The 17,749-nt window shown below is 39.2% G+C and overlaps 1 protein-coding gene across 1 annotated transcript in view; it reads right to left on the bottom strand.

Moving 5' to 3' along the window:
- Nucleotides 1-11,667, bottom strand: part of ZC3H12B (zinc finger CCCH-type containing 12B) — a 276,426-nt gene extending 264,759 nt beyond the window's left edge. Inside the window, exon 1 of the mRNA XM_029930633.1 lies at nucleotides 11,233-11,667. The gene's annotated coding sequence lies outside the window, so the exon portion shown is untranslated. The remainder of the gene's footprint in view (nucleotides 1-11,232) is intronic.
- Between the last annotated feature and the right edge of the window lie 6,082 nt (nucleotides 11,668-17,749).

Raw genomic sequence — 17,749 nt, 5'->3', positions numbered from 1 at the left:
TGATGGACATTTAGGCTCTTTCCATGATTTGGCTACTGTAGAAAGTACCACTATGAACATTGGAGTACACCTGCTCCTATGCATCAGCACTTCTGTATCCTTTGGGTAAATTCCTAGCAGTGCTATTGCTGGGTCATAGGGTAGTTCTATTGATAGTTTTTTGAGGAACCTCAATACTGTTTTTCAAAGCGGCTGCACCAGTTTACATTCCCACCAACAGTGTAGGAGGGTGCCTGTTTCTCCACATCCTTGCCAGCATCTATAGTCTCTTGATTTGTTCATTTTAGCCACTATGACTGGTGTGAGGTGGTATCTCAGTGTGGTTTTAATTTGTATTTCCCTGATGATGAGTGATGTTGAGCATCATTTCATGTGCCTGTAGGCCTTCTGGAGGTCCTCTTTGGAGAAGCATCTGTTTATTTCTAATTTTACTTAATGGTAGACACCATTTGATGTTCTGTTCATCCTACCACCTCCCTTTTCTGTAAGAACTGTATGTCTCCTCACTTAGGTTTGGGGCCTAATAACCATATTTAAACCACATGACCTTTCCCACTCTGCCACAGATAATCAGATTCTGGACTGACATCCAGCCCAAACTGGGTCAATAAGAATTGGGAATTGGGGATTCAGAAATGCAGTCCCTGCTGGTTTCCTGAATTTAGAATATAAATCTTGGGAGCTCTATGGTAAGCCATGTAGGGATATGTGCTGACAGAGTGAAAAAAATAAAGCAGAGGAGCTGAAAGAACAGAGAAAAACAAGAGACCCAATGGCCCCAGGGATGGGAAGGGAAGAGAGAAAGAAAGAGTTGAAAGCTCCCTTAGCCAATGACAGCTTCTCATTCCTAGTTATACTTTCTCATGTGCCTGGATTATACTTTCTGCCCTTGGGATCCTTGAGATTGTTAATATCTTTAGTTAGTTTGAATTAGACCTTTATTATTTTTAACAAAAAAAATCCTTAATTAAGAAAGACACAATTGGGTCAGTGGTCAACAACAACAACAAATTATACACAAAGTTCTATACATATTATGCAAAGCATCCTTGCCTCAATTTCATTGCATACTTAAGCATTAATTAGAAAACTCATTAAGCAAGAAATTTCATTCAATAGCCTTTAGTTAACTGAGTCTCTGGGACCACCTAGATTAGAAACATTCATATTCAAATATAAACATAAAAATTTCCTTCCTAAATCAATTGATTTTATTTTATTTTTTTCATTTTTTATTTTTTTATTTTTTAATAGTTTATTATCAAATTGGTTTCCATATAACACCCAGTGCTTCCCCCTACATGTGCCCCCCACCATGACCATCACCCCCCTCCTTACCTCCCCCTCTCCCTTCAGTCCATGGTTCATTTTCAGTATTCAGTAGTCTCCCTTGATCTGTGTACCTCACTCTCCCCTGCTCTCTTTCCCCCTTTGTCTCCCCATGGTCCCCTGCCAGGTCTCTCCTGTTAGACCTATGAATGCAAACATATGGTATCTATCCTTCTCTGCCTGACTTATTTTGCTTAGTATGACACTCTCAAGGTCCATCCACTTTGCTACAAATGCCCATACTTCAATCAATTGATTTTAAATATTTTCTAAATTTCAGCTCCTCTATGTTAGCAAAGACTACTAGGAATTAAATAGAGTTCACGAATTCCTATTCTGCATTGTACATTTAGCCATGAGAAAAGTGTTATATAAATACTCAGTCTTTCTTCCTCTCATCAATCATAGCAAAGGGAGTGGGAAATGGAGAGTTCTAATTAGTTAAAAATTCCAGGGAGCTAAATTTTTATTCTAGTTGATCTAATAACCTCTGCATTATTGCTTCCTTTGCTCCTAAAATCTATCAGTGGAGAGCAATGAGTTACTCAGTAGAGGCAAATTATCATTACTGTAAAAAGCATGAAACAAAGAACTAGTTTTTCCCCTCCCGAAAGAGCATTGATAGGAAATAACAAGCCTCTAGCAACCCTATTATTAGGTGTAGTTGTGCTGTCTCAGTTAACTTTCACATATAGTCCAGTTTCTTGTTAGAAGAATTTCATTCCATGATATCAGTAATACTGGGTTTTGTTTTGTTTTGTTTTGTTTTTTTGAGAGAGACAGAAAAAGACAGCACAAGCAGGGGAGGGTCAGAGAGAGGGAGATACAGAATCTGAAGCAGGCTCCAGGCTTTGAGCTAGCTGTCAGCACAGAGCCCGATGCAGGGCTTGAACCCACGAACCATGAGATCATGACCAGAGCCGAAGCCGGATGCTTAACTGACTGAGCCTCCCAGACACCCCAGTAATGCTGGCTTTTACAGCTTTTTGTATCATCACATAAATGGAACAAAGCTATATCAATATGCATGCATGGATTATAGGATTATTAATTAAAAACTAGAGAAAAGAAGGTCCTAAAGTTTTACTACTTTCAGAGCTGTTGGAACACCATTAACATATTAAGACTAGTGAGTGTAACTTTCAACGCACACTTACTTCACTTTCGTACTCTGACGAAATGACAAGAAGAATTTAGGTGCACAGAATTTACATGAAAATAATATTGCTACTACAGTTTTTAAAACACCTGAGAGCAGGTCATCATAACTATTTTCCAATTTGCTTACATTAGTAACTGATGTTCAAACTCCTTTTCTTGTCAACAGCCCAATGTAATTAATAACCTAATCCTCATATGCTCAACACAGCACTTAGTAGACAGTTTTTTTTTATTTTGGGGGGTACAGGCAGAGAGAGAGAGAGAGAGAGAGAGAGAATATTAAGCAGGCTCCATGCTCAGCACAGAGACCAATGTGGGGCTTGATCCCACAACCCTGGGATCCTGACCTGAGCTGAAATCAAGAGTCAGCCTCTCAACAAACTGAGCCATCCAGGCACCCCAAGAAGACATTTTTATTATTTTTTTTAATTTTTTTAATGCTTTTTATTTTCGAGAGACAGAGAGAGACAGTGCGAGCAGGGGAGGGTCAGAGAGAGAGCGAGATACAGAAGAATCTGAAACAGGCTCCAGGCTCTGAGCTAGCTGTCAGCACAGAGCCCGACGCAGGGCTTGAACCCACAAACTGTGAGATCTGACCTGAGCTGAAGCCAGACGCTTAACCGACTGAGCCACCCAGGTGCCCCAAGAAGACATTTTTAAATACATAAAACTTAGTGGTTCCTACCTTCATTCACTTAAGGTAATTCAAGAAAAATAACTCAAACTGCTTTTGTTAGAGGCAGTTAGGTTCTAACAGGAGGCCTGGAGGACAGCAAAGAGGAAGCCATGGCCAGCTATCTGGAAAGTCAATGGGTTATTCTGGCAGCACTCCAAAACAAATCCACAAGAATCTGGATCAAAACAGACAGGCCCAAGATGGTTGACAAAGTAGACCCACTCCAACCAAATAAGACAAATCTTGAAACCTTGCTTGCAAGAAAAATCCCTTCCCCAAGTAATGAATATTCCACCACCTTGTTAACTGCAGATAAAAGATGGAAACCTAAACCCCAGGTTGCAGTTCTCATTCTCTCTCGACCTCACCCACTCTCACATCTTGAGAATGCACTTTTCCTTTAATAAAATTTCCCACCTGTAACATCATCCACTGTTTTGTGTCTGTCTTTGTGTCTTTCTTCTGATGAGACCAAGAGCCTTTGGCAACATCTTTGAAACTGGCTAGATCAATGCCTCAGGGTGTGGGGTCTTTCTTTCCTGTTTACCTGGCAACACTTTCAAAGCCAGTAAAAAACTCTGAAATTTACTAATGAACCACTGGTATGGCTCTGCCTGCTTCGCCCATGGAGTACAATCCATCACCAGCATGGGTTTGGCACTCTACACCAATATATATTTTTAGCATAATTATTATACACAGGCTATAATACACTTATTAGTGGAGCCTGAATTAAGAAAGTTTTGTTGTTCTATCATTTGGATTCCACTGATCTAAAATTTGAGATAATTCAAACAGGGGCTGAGATTAAATTGACCTCAGTATTACTTATGAACAAAGAGTTTGCTAAGCAAATTAATAGTGTAAACAAGAGAGTAGAGAAAATAAGTTGTTTCCAGGCACATTTAAATACCTTAGGAATATTTCTTTACATATAATTCATAGATACACTAACTACAAATCATTCTCACATGTTTATTAAAGCAAGATCCTTAAGAGTTATACTTTGTTTTGGGGCATCTTGGTGGCTCAGTCAGTTAAGTGTCTGACTTCAGCTCAAGTCATGATCCCCCAGTTTGTGGGTTTGAGCCCCGCATCAGACTCTGTACTGATAGCTCAGAACCTGAAGCCTGCTTGGGTTTCTGTGTCTCCCTCTCTCTCTCTGCCCCTTCCCAGCTCATGCTCTGTCACTGTCTGTCTCAAAAATAAATAAACATAGGGACGCTTGGGTACCTCAGTCAGTTGAGCGTCCGACTTCGGCTCAGGTCATGATCTCATGGTTCGTGGGTTCAAGCCCCACATCGGCTCTGTGCTGACAGCTAGCTCAGAGCCTGGAGCCTGTCTTCTGATTCTGTATCTCCCTCTCTCTCTGACCCTCCCCTGCTCACACTGTATCTCTCTCTCTCAAAAATAAAACTAAAACATTAAAAATTAATAAACAAATAAAGAAACATTTTAAAGTTTTAAAAAAGAGTTATACTTTGTTTTGTTCTTTGTTAATCTAGTTCTGGTTATGACATTTACAAGGAAGTCATAAAATCTGCAGTATATAAAGAATATTCTAAAATTCAAACTTCAACCATTTTTAAAGTTTATTTTTATTTACTTTGAGAGAGAGTGAGTCGAGGAGGAGCAGACGGAGGGGGAGAGAGAGAGAGAGAGAGAGAGAGAGAGAGAGAGAGAGAGAGAGAGAGAGAGAGAATTCCAAGCAGGCTCCACACTGCCAGAGCAGAGGCACTCTGGGGCTCAAATTCACTAACCGTGAGATCATGACCAGAACCAATATCTAGAGTTGGACACAACCAACTAAGCCACCCAGGTGCCTCAAAAGTTCAACAATTTTATACCTATCTTACTGAAGTTATTGCAAATTAAGAAAAAAATTAAACATGTAAGTCTAATATCCATGTTTCTTATACCTATACCTTTCCTCTTTTTCTATGGAATCACAGGTATCTAAACTAATTTGGCAGCAAAACCAATACAATCCATGATAATTTAATCTATCAATAATAAGCAAAAACAATCTAGTCAATAATTATAGCCTTGAAAGTACACATGAAGAGAAAAGGAATATAAGGATCTGTCTGCACATTTAGAAATTAAACTCAACAAGAATAATTAAATGCCCATCAAAGGTCAAGGAACAAATAATAACAATAGCTTATCTCTGGAATCAAACTTACTACTTATGTCACACCTCATATATCAATTGATTTTCAATTCTAAATAAAAAATAGCAATTATTTATGAATATAGTAATTTTAAAAATTGCCTATGTTAGACACAGTATTTTAAAAGAATTTGCATTAGTTATCCTCTTGTCACTACCTCCAGTCAAATCACCCAGTTTCAAATGCAGTTTATCTGATATGGATTCAGCTTTTTGACTACGAGAGAAAATCTTTCCTAAAATTTTTCTTTTAATTTTAAAGAGTACAAGCACAGGAGGGGCAGAGAGGGGGTGGAAAGGGCATCCGATGCGGGCTCTGTGCTGACAGTAAGAAACCCAATGTGGGGCTCGACCTCATGACCTGAGCTGAAGTTGGATGCTCAACCAACTGAGTCACCCATGTGCTCCTCCTAAATAACTTCTTAAAAATATAAATGTATTTTGTAAAAATCATTTAGGGGGTCACAGAAGTAGCTCAAAAGTGCCAGTGAGAACAAGCCAATAGCCACATTTGTTAGGAAAAGTGGAAATTAGGTACAGAAAGTGAACATAATTAATAAGCTATATAATTCAGGGCTTTGAAAGGTTATGGAGATACTACTATCTTAATGTACAATAGCTTTAACGAAGACAGTTTTAAAATATCCATTTTCCTCATTATGAATCATGTTAAAATTCAACTTCAGGTTTTCAGTTAATATATATTGTACTTTAAAAGCTACTACAAAAAGCTTGCATTTCAGTAATGAAATCTCACCATCAAATACCTGAGGTGCATTTGTCATTAGGAAGAAAGGAATGAATCAGATACCAGGGGAACTTTTGGGTGCCAACAGTCCAAAGACAGTTAACAATTTATAATATATGATATTAAGAAAACAACAATTGTGTGTAAGTTCTTGGGAATATTACTTTAGAACTGATACATGAATGTTTTATTTTGTTTGTAGATACCATTCTTAAAAGTATTTCTTTTTTTAAATGTTTTTCTATTTATTTTTGAGAGACAGAGAGAGACAGTACAAGCAGGGGATGGTCAGAGAGAGAGGGAGATACAGATTCCGAAGCAGGCTCCAGGCTCTGAGCTAGCTGTCAGCACAGACCCTGATGCGGGGCTCAAACCCACAGACCATGAGATCATGACCTGAGCCGAAGCCGGATGTTTAACCGACTGAGCCACTCAGGCGCCCGGATACCATTCTTAAAGAAAGAATTCTACTCCACTTTTCTTCCTACATTGAATTGGCTGTTTGTATTTTTCACTTTCTGAAAAAGCTTCCCATAAGCTGCCATAAGCTGAGAGATGTGCTCATCTGGGAAATTTTTCAATCCATTGATATAATAAATATCATACTTAAATATATAATAACACTTTTGGGGTGCCTGCATGGCTCAGTCAGGTAAGTAGTCAACTTTGGCTCAGGTCATCAGCTTATGTTTCCTGGGTTTGAGCCCTGCACCAGGCTCTGTGCTGACAGCTCTGAGCCTGGAGCCTGCTTCAGATTCTGTGTCTCCTTCTCTCTCTCTGCCTCTCTCCCCTCTCAAAAATAAGTAAACATTTAAAAATTTGAAAAAGGGAAACCTGGGTGGCTCAGTCAGTTAGGCATCCAACTTAGGCTCAGGTCATGATCTCACCATTCATAAGTTTGAGAACCTGGACCCTGCTTCAGATTCTGTGTCTCCCTCGATCTCTCATACTCTATCTCTGTTTCTCTCAAAAATAAATAAACTTTGAAAAATATATATGAAAAGATAATATGATGACACTTTCAAAACTACATATTTAAAGAAAATTATAATTTATGGGTACATCGTCGGTACTCAGTGTAATGCTGCTCTACCTCCAGGCTCAAATATGATACAAATATTGAAAGGTTCCTAGTATATAATAATAGAAACTGACAATTCTTTACCCTATTCCACATGCAGCCACCGCTGAGATTTAGCACTTTACCTAAGATGAACACCTGCCTTAAATCATCATAGTACATAGAACGTGACATACAAACTAATTTTAATTCTCTCAGCATTTTCCCCATCATTTATTTTTTAATAGTTTATTGTCAAATTGGTTTCCATATAACACCCAGTGCTTCTCCCCACAAGTGCCCCCCACCATGACCATCACCCTCCTCTCTCTCTCCTCCATCATTTAAATTCACCAGTTCTCTTTCCAAAAAATTTCCCTATTGATACCAACCTAATCAACTAAGGACAGAAATGTGCAATGCTTGCTTAGCAAAGGAGACTAAACCAAACACATTCTGAATATGTTTTGCTATCTGCTAACTAGTTAATTTCCAATGATGCAACATTCATTGGATATGTCTGTGTGGACTATTCTGTTCTCTAACTAGTAACTTGTTTATTTAGCTACTAGCTGACATTCTAAGTAGAGGATGCTCAAAACAACAATTATATTTGTCAAAATTATTAGTTACTGTGAATTTGCATTTATTAGCAATAAGTATAATCAGAGAAGACCATTGCTAGCAGCAAAGATACCACATGAAAGGTATAAGGTGGTATATAGAAGCCTCAAAAATTTTCAAGTTTGGTATATTGTTCCTTAGGGTAAATCTGTGAATTAACTCAAGAATTCTTTGACTTCCTATTGTGGGGCATTTCTCTCTTTTGACATAAAAACTATAGCACATTTTTATATTGTTATTTTTGTATATACAAACAGCAACTTACAGTGGTTGACTAAAACCAAGAGCTCGTGTAACTAATTCTCAACACAGCAGAAAGCTGTTAGAAAAGCACTAAAATAAATTTTATAGAGTTTTGTAATTGCAGTTTAAACACTGATGCTAGTTGCCAATTATTAACATATTTAAAAAAAATTTTTTAACGTTTACTTAGTCTTGAGAGGCAGAGAGAGACAGAGCATGAGCAGGGGAAGGGCAGAGAGAGCAGGAGACACAAAATCCAAACCAGGCTCCAGGCTCCAAGTTGTCAGTGTAGAGCCCAACACAGGGCTGGAACCCAAGAACCAAACCATGAGATCATGACCTGAGCCGAAGTCGGACACTCAACCGACTGAGCCACCAGATGCTCCAATTAACACAATTACTAACACAATGCTAGTAATAGCATTATATTAGAACTTTGACAGACATCAATGTATAGGACTCTGGCATACCTTCCTTTGTTTTCAGAAAATAATAGAAATAGTAGTACTAATTAGCAGTACTAAAAACTAAGCTATCATATATTTAATGGACCAAAATTAATGTTGTGTATAGAATTTTCCAATTTACCTAATCAAGAAACAGTCTTTGGAGAATATTAATAATCTAAAGTTGTACTAATCAGATCAGTGTTGTACAAAATACTTAGATTATAACTGTTTTAGGAGATAGTGAAAACATACAGGTGATAATATGTGAACTTAATACTCTATCTATATCTGCTTAGAAAAAATTTTCACTTGCCCCCCAAAAAAAGAATGTTTAAGCCTGTCTTCTATAATGCACATTTGACAAATTATTTAATATTTATTGATTTAGTATATAATTTATCATTAAAAACTATGCCCACTACAAAGAGTTAATTGCCACTGACAGTGCCCTTTAGGTTTATCTAGGAGAGTAATATTCAGGAAGACTAGAAAATCAAGTGCCTCCGTTCATGCTCTTTCCACCTTCCAACAAAATCTATAATTCTATAAATAATCAAATCACGTATGACTTTCTCTCTAAAGCCTTCTTAGACAAATGCCAGCCTCCAAAGCTCTTATTTTACCCAATAATTATTTTATTATTCTGTACTACACTATGTTCTAAATGTTGATCATGACCACATATATATTTTTTTTCTTTCAACAATAGGTAATCAATTTAACTCCTATGGACTATTACTCTACTATTCTCTACAGTAACTAGTATAGTAATGGGCACTCAGTAAAGCTAGGGGAAAAAAAATAAAAGCTTGTTGAAATCGATTAATTTAAAAAATACCTAATTCATTCCAGAGTTCACTGGTTAAGTGCTTTGCTGTACTTGTAAAATTAACTATTAATATTATCTTATAATGTGTTTATGACACTCTAGGTAAATGCTCTTGAGTATGTGGCAGCTTTATAACCATATTCATTAAAATCAAATTATAAATTGGATCCAAATTACTGCTTGGTTCTAAACGTGTGTGAAATGAACAGCAAGTATCCACATCGTACATTTTATTTCATAGTTCAGGCTTGACTTGATAAAGAGCTTTTCCAAAAAAAAACATCTCTAACTTTGGAATCTAGCAACTAGAAGCATGTCAAGTGGCAATTCACCACCGCCACCAACAACAACATAAAATACTCACTGAGGTCCAAGATTACTTTGTAGTGATACTAGAATTATATATACTGTGCTTAAAACTATATCCAAAGAACCTGAAACAACATGAAAGATCAATTTTACCTCAAACTATCAACTCTTGACTGATTCACTAGCCAAAGTTATCTAATTACAAATGGAATCTACATCCTTTTAACAATATTTAGCTTAAAAGCATTTACCCAAAACTGAACTTTGCTTTTTTAATACTGCACTTCTTTTTTAACTTTCTTCTTTTTCTAATAAAAGAAACATGAAATAGCTTAAAAACTAGTAAGGAGGGAAGAGAGCCAAATAGAACAAGGAACCCACCTTTCATTGTGCATGAAAGTACCTTACAATAAAAATTACTAGTTAATCTAAATTCAGTCCACTTTTGGAAAACATCAACTGTGAACTGTGATTTTTTTTCAACACTTTGCTTATATATATATATTTTTACTTCTTTTATTTATTCTTGAGAGATAGAGACAGACAGCTTGAGCAGGGGAGGGTCAGAGAGAGAGGGAGACACAGAATCCGAAATAGGCTCCAGGCTCTGAGCTAGCTGTCATTGCAGCGTCCAATGCGGGGCCAAAACCCAGGAACCATGAGATCATGACCTGAGTGGAAGCTGGAGGCTTAACAGACTGAGCCACCCAGGCGCCCCAACAATTTGCTTTTAAAGAAACAACTTCACTACTCAACGATAATATTGCTAATTTTCAAAAAGAACCTTATAACTTTAGATCCTCACCTAATGATCCTGTCCAAAACACTACTTCAGATCCCTCAAAGCCATGTTTTCGGGAAGTAACAATTCTCAATTGCAGGATAGCCCAGGAAGCGCAGATAGATCATAACACATCCTGGCTTTTATTAGGGACATTTTAGGTTTCATCATATTTACTAAAAAAAAAAAAAAGTTATGTCATTCTAAATGAAAAGTAGTTCATAAATCCTGGTTCCCTGTTATCAATCAGTCACTATCTACTGCTCTTCAAGTTTGATGCCACTTTGGAAGTCAAATGGAGTCTGTGTTTGATAGTTTGTTTATTATTATTACTATTATTATTTAATGTCAAGAGTCAGAAGTCAGGCACGCGGCTTTCAGAAGCTCTCCGCACACGAGTATCAAAGAAACTGTAAAGGGGCCAGGCCATCTGCCTTTCAAGCTTTGAGGCATGGAGAGACAGCAGTCTGAGAAATGGCTCTTGAGAAGCCTGTGGTCTGACTGAGGTTTTGGAGAGCAAGAGAGAGAGAAAAGGTGTGAGAATGTATTGAGAAAGTCTGTCTCGGAATCGGGGACCAAGCTGCGTGATTGTACCGTAGAATTATCAGCATCTATGGCACCTAGGAAGCAATGCCAGGCCTTAAACCACTCATTCCTGGATGCCAAGGTTGAGACCAGAGAGTGGTGGTTTTAGAAGGAAAACTACCTCGAAGGGAATAGGGAGCCGCGAGCAGATGTAGGAGAGGCGTTAGAAGCTTCTGCAGGAGAAAGCAGCGCGTTGGTCGGTTCCCGGAGCCCCGGAGGCCGGAAAGGCGCCCCAGCACCCGGCGAGTGCGGTGCCACTACTCACCCCTACTCTCCTACGGTCCCCGTCGTCGCCCTGCTGGACAAAGCCCCTGCAAGGGGAGCCCCTCCCCCGCCCGCAGCCAGGGCTTGGGCTCAGCGGGCGAGAGGAGACGGCCGCGCAGGTGTCCGTGAGCCGGTGCCAGAGATGCGCCCCAGGAGGACCTGGGTGCAAAGGAGGCAGTCTGGTGGCTTGCACTCACTGGCGCCGCCAACTTCACCACCATCGACGTGGAGGGGGCCAGAGAAGGCACTGGGGGAGAGGCCCTCGCCCAGCGGCCAGTATCTTCCTAGGATACTAGGCCAGAGCTCGGGCGGGACCAACACCCCCGGCCCCCTCAGCGACCCGACCCCAGGCCTGATTCCTGTCCCTCAGCCCCCGCGGCCACAGAGCAGCGGCGGCTCCCCCTCGGGGCCGCGGTCGCAGCTGCATCCTCGTGCTCCTCCTCCTCTGGCGCCGCTGCCTACACACACAACCCCAGCGCCGTTAGAGCAACTGCGCCCAGACTGCCGTCGCCTAGCAACCGCGCGCATGCGCCCCACCCCCTTCGGCGACCGCCGCCACCACTGGCGCCTCTGTCCAGGCTCAGTCCATGACCTACAAAAAGTACTTAAAATCCTACTTCCTAGAGTGCACATCCTAGATCCTGAATGGAGCTACGTCAAAGTGAGGTGAGGAGAGATGCAGATGCTCTGCAAATGGAAGAGGCTAAAGGACTTCGGGTGTGACAATTTCCAGGCTCCTCTACAGGAATCTGGGTGGTTGAGAATGACAGTCAAACGACCTCTTAACTTATTATTTAGTCTTGCATTCTCCAATCCATTCTTAACAAAGGCTTCCAGAGGAATTTTCTAAATAACCTCTCCGACCATGTCACTCATCTGCATAACTCTGGTGATTAAGGGACAACCCCCTTAATAGGGCCTAAGAGTTCTAGAGTACTGCAACAGCATTGTCTTTGGTCTCCTGGCCTTTAGACTTTATTACCGAAGTTGTTTCCATATAACACCCAGTGCTCTTCCCCACAAGTGCCCCTCTCTATGAACATCACCCCCCTTTCCCTTCCCCCTCCCTCTTCAGCCCTCAGTTTGTGCTCAGTATTCAAAAGTCTCATGATTTGCCTCACTCCCTCTCCCCAACTCTTATCCCCCCCTTTTGCATTCCCATGGTCTCCGATTAGGTTTCTCCTGTTAGACCTATGAGTGACAACATATAGTATCTGTCCTTCTCTGCCTGACTTATTTCGCTTAGCATGATTCCCTCTAGGTCCATCAAAATTGCACCAGCATTCTTCCCAAAGCTAGAACAAATTATCTTAAAATTCGTATGGAACCACAAAAAACCCCAAATGGTCAAATTAATATTGAAGAAGAAAACCAAAATGGGGGGGGGGCATCACAATCCCAGACTTTAGCCTTTACTACAAAGCTGTCATCATCAAGACCAGTATGGTATTGGCACAAAAATAGACACATAGACCAATGGAATAGAATTGAGAGCCCAGAACTGGACCCACAAGTGTTTGGCCAATTAATCTTTGACAAAGCAACAAAGAGTATCCAATGGGAAAAAAGACAGCCTCTTTAGCAGATGGTGCTAGGAGAGCTGGACAGCAACATGCAGAAGAATGAAATTAGACCACCTTCTTACACCATCCACAAAAATAAACTCAAAATGGATAAAAGACCTGAATGTGAGACAGGAAACCATAAAAACCCTAGAGAAGAAAGCAGGTAATAGCCTCCTTGACCTCAATCGCAGCAATTTCCTACTTGACACATCCACAAAGGCAAAAGAAATAAGAACAGAAATGAACTATTGGGACCTCATCAAGATAAAAAAGCTTCTGCACTGCAATAGACTTGTCTTTCTACAGTCCTTTCACATACTTCCATCAGAATGATCTTTGTAAAACATAAATCTACTCTCACTTCCCTCTGGTTTAGAGAAGGGCTTTAGAGTTAGAGCCAGTTTTAAATTTCTGCCTCAACACTGAGTAGCTATGTTTCCTGGAGCCAGGATGGTTAACCTTTATCAATCTGTTTCCTCATCTGTAAAATGGGGATTATGATAGTACCTACAGAGTAGTTATGAGGATTATACAAGAGACTGCATGTAAAGCACTTAACATATACAACTTACTCTGGTATCAGAATAAGCACTCAGTACAAATCAGAGCTATTTTCAAGTTGATGTTTTTAAGTATGTTTATTTAATAAAAGGTTTAAACATTTTAGGAAGTGCAAAAGTGACTGTATCATGTGTAGCAAGTCTGAGAGGTCCTAGGAATGCTATGGAAACATTAGTGAAAAGCTCAAATGGAATATAAAACTAAAATGAGGGGCACCTGGTGCCTTGTGGCTAAAGTCAGCTCAGGTCATGATCTCAAGGCTTGTGAATTCCAGCCCCCTGTCAGGCTTGCTCTGTGCTGATAGCTCAGAGGCTGGAGCCTGCTTTAGATTCTGTGTCTCCCTCTCTCTCTGCCACTCCCCCACTCATGCTCTGTCTCTCTCCCTGTCTCTCAAAAATAAATAAACATTAAAAAAATAAAACTAAAATGAAACTTTGAGAACCAGGCTGCCAGAAAATATTGAAAAAGAAGAAAAATTGGAAAGGTGAAAAAGAGTGAATCACTCTAAGACTAATTAAATAAAAGTACCAGATAAAAATAATCAACAAACTGTTAGCAACAAGGAATATCACAACATAGGGAATATGTATTGCAACTGTGAATATGGCAGTGAGCTTGAATAGGCTTCTTATCCATATCATATTTTTCCTTCAATAGGATACAAACATGCCTTTCAAGTTCAAAGTAAAATAATTTCTTACTGTTCAGCCTTTCCCAAAGACCATCAGCAACTCAAAGGGACAGATTTCTAACAAAATTTGCTTAGATCTTCTAAAATCTGTATTTGGTCATAAAAAAAAAACCTGTATTTCCTGTTCACTTATTGAACTCATTACATGCTATAGTGAAACAGAGGAATAAATATATAAAATTCTACTAGTCACTAATTTTTCCTTTTTTACATAAAGAACTGTGTCACTGCTGCACTTCAACTCCTTCAATATATTTCCTTTGGTTTCAATATAAAATCTGAGCTCCTTTGCACATGTCAGTCTATTTGCCTCTACTATGTTAGCAAAGCAAAAACACCTATCAACAAAGAGAGATCTATCCACATCAAAATGGAAAGAAAAATAAACATTTATTATTGAGTAAGCACAGCACAGTGCATGCATATAAGTAGACTTAGAGAGACTATAAAGTTAGGATAAAACTCCACACAATTTATACTGTAAAGCAAATAAAAAGTTCACTTGAAAATTGTAGTGTCTATTTGTTTAGTTAATTGACTTCCTCCAAAAGAATAACAAAACATCTCTTATTTCCCCCAGAACACATTTTGAATATTCCTGGAAGTCAAATGGTTACATCTGTAGATGGGCTCCCACATTATCTCTATAGATAGGTCTTTACATTTCAGAAGAGACTATGGCTCATGAACCTGAAAACCTGTCTACATCCTAAAACTTGAGATTGAGCATTTCTAGTACCTGGAGGATTTATCTGCATTCCAAAAATTAGACAAAGGATACACACTCATTCTGTCCCCACCAAAAAGATCATTAAGTGGAAGGGAAGAAATAGTCCTTCTCTTTACTCACCTTTATTTACCTTTATGATTCAGTGAGTTCTTAAAAAACAGAACTCTGTTCTCATACAGTAGATGACATCTAGTAAATCATGAGGAACTCTTACTTAAATAGTTGTAGAAGAGGTGGCATTGCTCTGGGTGTTGACAGATAAGTAGGAATTTTCCAGAAGGAAGTAGAATAGTCCATGTGTATAAGAAAGTCTGTTCAAAGGCCCAGAGAATCTGAAAGACCATAGTATGTTCAGTGTAAGTAGAAAAGTTGGATTTACACATACTATATCTGTATGTAGAAGCTGAGCAGCCTAAGGGTACAATGGAGTATAGAGACATAGGTTGGTGAAAGATTGAGAAAAGCTCTTGATATACTATGCTAGAGTTTGTAACAGGTCTATATCTGATAACTAAAATAGGGCAATATACTAATACTTGTTTGGGGGTCTGGTACAAATATGAAACAGTGCCTCCAACCCCAAAGACCTATAATCAATTGGATGCAAAAGATAAGATAACAAATAATTAACATAAATGAAATACCATATGTTGACAGGTATATTTGAAATGTATTTGAGGAGACAGATATAGGATTGTGGATAGACTTCAGACTACATGTCTGAGAAAACTCCTTGGATGATTTCATCTTGACCTATAGTGTAAAGGGTGTCCATAATTGGAGTTGCTCCTGGAATTTCTTTTTTCTTCTAAAATAGAATTTTTATTACATGTATTCTTTTCATTAAAATACACAAAATGTATATAAATACTGATTATATTATAGGAAAACAGCATCAACAGCTGACAATCAAAGAGTCCTGAGGACTATTTTGAGGACAGCTGAGTTGGTTGCCAAGAAGTATTCAAAATCTACCACTGCATGCAACCCATGTTTTCCTAACATGTCCTTCCCAATCTCCACATTGTCTCTACTTATGTAACTCTTCCAGTCACATGCATGTGAACACGTGCACATGCATGCACACACACACACACACACACACGTGTGCACACATACACGCCTGGAATTTCAAATGATTGAACCCACTGTGTCTATATGCTATAGTTTTCTCCTTTCTTGTTCCCTGTTTCCATTCTGGCTCTGCTAAAGAAAATCATTCTGACCTTTTAATGCACATTGATATTACCACAGATTTAATTTCTCATCTTACAACTTGGCACCACTTGGCAATCTTTTCACTTTTTCTTGGTCAGTCCCTCTCCAGTTCTCCTTAGCTATTATTCCAAATGTTAACCATTCTCCACTATTACTGATGACTTCATTACTCACCCATTAAACGTACCATCCAACTAATTACTTAGTCACCTACCTTCCTTAAAAAAATTGAAGCAGGGAACCTGGGTGACTCAGTCGGTGGGGTCCGACTTCGGTTCGGGTCATGATCTCACGGTATGTGAGTTTGGGCCTGCATTGGCCTCTGTGCTGACAGCTCATAGCCTGAAGCCTGCTTCGGATCCTGTTTCTCCCTCTCGCTCTCCCCCTCTCCCACTCACTCTCTGTCTGTCTGTCTCTCTCTCTCTCTCTCTCTCTCTCTCTCTCTCTCTCTCTCTCTCTCTCTCTCTCAGAAATGAATAAAACATTTAAAAATTTGAAAAGTGAAGCCTGCAGTCTTTCTTTTCACTTGCAATCTGTATCTGCTCCCATACCCATACTATTCTTTGAACCCTTCAGTCTTACACAGACTGTGTAAAACTAAATTTTCCATCTGAGCTCCTGATCCTTGTCTCACCCATCATTTCAGAGATCTTGCTCTATTAGGTTTTCTGTCTTTAATATCTTACACCTCTCACCCTCACACACTGTCTCATTCCCCACAGCCTATAAACATACTCAAGTCTTTTCCATCTTTAAAAGAAAAACTTTCCTTTATCCTGGAGCCTCCTCTAGTTTCCGTGAAGTGTTGACTGTTATCGACTTTCCTTTGCACACAAAGGTCTCAAAAGTAGATATCTACATTTACTGTCTTTATTCTTTCACTTCCCATTCACCTTTCAACCACTGTTGAATCAAATAAGGATTTTACTCACGCTTCTATACCAAAACATCATTTGCTAAGAACACCATTTACTGAGAAATTTCTCTTTTAAATGGACACTTTTTTAAAATATAGTTTATTGTCAAGTCAGTTTTCATATAACACCCAGTGCTCATCCCAACAAGTGCCCTCCTCTATATCCATCACCCACTTTCCCCTCTTCCCAACTCCCATCAGCCCTCAGTTTTTTCTTAGAATTTAAGAGTCTTTTATGGTTTTCCTTCCTCCCTCTCCTTAACTATTTATCCCCTTCCCCTCCCCTATAGTCCTCTGTTAAGTTTCTCCTGTTCTACATATGAGTGAAAACATATGGTATCTGTCTTTTTCTGCCTGACTTATTTCACTTAGCATAATACCCTTGAGTTCCATCCATGTTGCTACAAATGGCCAGATTTCATCCTTTCTCATTGCCATGTAGTATTCCATATTAAATGTAAACCACATTTTCTTGATCCATTTGTCAGTTGATGACATTTAGGCTCTTTCCATGATTTGGCTATTGTTGAAAGTGCTGCTATGACCATTAGGGTATATATGCCCCTATGCATCAGCATTCCTGTATCCTTTGGGTAAATCCCTAGCAGTGCTATTGCTGGGTCATAGGGGAGTTCTATTGTTAATTTTTTGAGGAACCTCCATAACTGTTTTCCAGAAGGTCCGCACCAGTTTACATTTCCACTAACATTGTAAGAGGGTGCACATTTCTCAACATTCTCACCAGCATCGATAGTCTCCTGATTTATTCATTTTAGCCACTCTGACCGGCATGAGGTAGTATCTCAAGTGTGGTTTTGATTTGTATTTCCCTGATGA

Source organism: Suricata suricatta, chromosome X (genome assembly GCF_006229205.1).
Source record: "Suricata suricatta isolate VVHF042 chromosome X, meerkat_22Aug2017_6uvM2_HiC, whole genome shotgun sequence".
Lineage (NCBI taxonomy): Eukaryota > Metazoa > Chordata > Mammalia > Carnivora > Herpestidae > Suricata > Suricata suricatta.
The sequence above is the reverse complement of the archived record's forward strand: the minus strand, read 5'-3'. Positions and strand labels throughout refer to the sequence as shown.